The sequence below is a fragment of the Rhinopithecus bieti genome, unplaced genomic scaffold, assembly GCF_001698545.2.
Source record: "Rhinopithecus bieti isolate Rb0 unplaced genomic scaffold, ASM169854v2 scaffold_12003, whole genome shotgun sequence".
NCBI classification, from domain to species: Eukaryota; Metazoa; Chordata; class Mammalia; order Primates; family Cercopithecidae; genus Rhinopithecus; species Rhinopithecus bieti.
Genome location: NW_016807365.1, coordinates 498,992 through 501,618, shown reverse-complemented (window position 1 = coordinate 501,618; position 2,627 = coordinate 498,992).

Here is a 2,627-nt window from a genome sequence, read left to right as displayed (position 1 = left end):
GTATTTTAGCATTCTAGAGCTAAATTCTAGAGCTAACAAATACATATATATATATGTTTCTTTTATGTATTTGTTTTTTAAATTATACTTTAAATTCTAGGGTACATGTGAGAACACTTGTACACAGGGCAGGGAATATTTTTGATACATTTCAGCTTTAAAATAAAGTCAAATTTCCTATTATGTGCTGAAGTAAGAAAACTCTTTAATGTCTTGGGAACAAACACCCCCTGTCGGACAGTGGCTTTCTGGTCAATGTGCTGATAAAGATTGTGTTTCTGAAAAGGAGCTCAGTAGGAACCAGTGTAGGGATGGATTACGAATGTCTCCCGTAGCAGAGTGATAAGTGGCAACACAAGTTTGGTGTGTTTGCTGACTTTCTTCCAGACATGGTACTTCTTTCTTTCTTTTCCCATTCCAAGCCATTCTGATAGAAAAGGTAAAATTTTATTGAAAGCCACTACTGCATATATTGAAAAAATTGTGTGATTTTTGTTTTCAGTTCTGTTTATGTGATGAATCACACTTACTAATTTGCATATGTTGAACCAACCTTGCATCACAGGAATAAATGCTATTTGATCTTGGTGCATTATCTTTTTGATGTGCTGCTGAATTTGGTTTTCTGGTATTCTGTTGAGGATTTTTGCATCCACATTCATAAGGGATATTGGTGTAAAGTTTTCTCTTTTATTTGTTGTATCTCTAGCAAGCAAATCCAGATGGATTCTAGAATAAATTTGATAAATTCAAGATTGAAAAAGATATTGGCAGACCTAAAACTACTAGTTAATATTTGCAACATAAAACAATGACAACAGCAAGATTCTTCACCCAAGTCTAAAGCATGATACATTCAGAATAGAGAAAGCTAGTAAAATGGTATTTAATATAAAAGGTTAAAATTAAATTTATTTAACATGATTCAAAAGTTTATAAAGCTTTAAACAGTATTTATTCTAATAAATATTCCACAAGAAAGGTGAGGTGATCATCTTGTGATATACCACATAGAAAGGACCACATGTAGGAAATTTTGTATTTTATTCTAGATAGTAGTTGTCAGAAGACACAATTTAAAGCATGCTTATATTTAGATAATAACAACAATAAACAAAGAAACTAAATAATGTGTTTGCCTGTAGAATAACAGTGATGACTTAGGGGATATAATTTTTACAATCTACAGTCTAGTATTTGATAAGCTTTCAGGTGAGAGAGAGAGGTACAATAGTAAATGGCATTGTATGAACACAAAGAATCTAAGCTAGAGCAATACCAATTTCATCTCAATAAAAGCATGATTTTTTGTTAATGTAGAATCACATACCAAGTCCTATAGTATTAAAGGTATGAATTGTTTTACTCAGATATGAATTCAAGATGTGGTAGTGTCACTCAACAAATGTGTAACCTAAGGAAACTGAGGCAATCCTCTGAGCTTCAAATTCATATTCTGTAAAAGGCAGATAATAGCACTTCCATTGAACTATTAAGGGATCAAATAACAGTGTATATAAATATCTTAGCACAGTGCCTGTCACACACACACACACACAAAAGAATAAAAACAACTCAATAAATGTACCTGAGCAGTCAGAGCTCTTGATAGCAAACAACAAATTCTACTACTTAAGATTACATTTGGCTGAAAGTGACTACAAAATCCAAATTCAAGAATCTCAATTGATTAGAGTTGTAAATTGCTAAACAAAGCACACTACATTGGCTTTCATCAAACTTTTACCACTTCTTACCTTACAAATAACTACTGAATTGGAACATAAAAACTTATTTCAGTCTTTTCCTGGGGAAATATATCTTAAAATAGCTGAGACTGGCAAATTCCTAGGAAGTAGAACTTCCTTGCATGCATAGATTTATCAGAATTGGATTATTTTCTTTCTTTTACTTTTCTTTTTTTTTTTTTTTAGATGGAGTTTTCGCTCTTGTTGCCCAGGCTAGAGTGCCATGGTGCGATCTCAGCTCACTGCAACCTCTACCTCCCAAGTTCAAGTGATTGTCCTACCTCAGCCTCTGGAATAGCTGGACTACAGGCATGTGCCACCACACCTAGCCAAATTTTGTATTTTTAGTAGAGACAGGGTTTCTCCATGTTGGTCAGGCTGGTCTCGAACTCCTGACCTCAGGTAGTCTGCCCGCCTTGTCCTCCCAAAGTGCTGAGATTACAGGCATGAGCCACTGTGCCCAGCCAGAATTGGATTACTTTCTGAGCAGATTTTTCATTTTTTTGAGACAAAGTCTCACTCTGTCTCCCAGTCTAGGGTGCAGTGGCACGATCTTGGCTTACTGCAACCTCCACGTCCCAGGTTAAAGCAAATCTCCTGCATCAGCCTCCCAAATAGCTGGTATTACAAGTGCCTGCCACTGCGTCCCACTCATTTTTGCAATATTTAGTAGAGATGGAGTTTTACCATGTTGACCAGGCTCATCCCAAACTCCTGACCTCAAGTTACCTGCCCATCACAAATTCCAAAATGCTAGGTTTACAGTCACGAGCCACTGGGCCCGGCCTACTTTCTGAGCAATGAGGATCTCATGTCCCTGATGAAACAGTGATAAATGTTTATATGCTACAGCATCAGAATTACTAAGATTGACCTGTG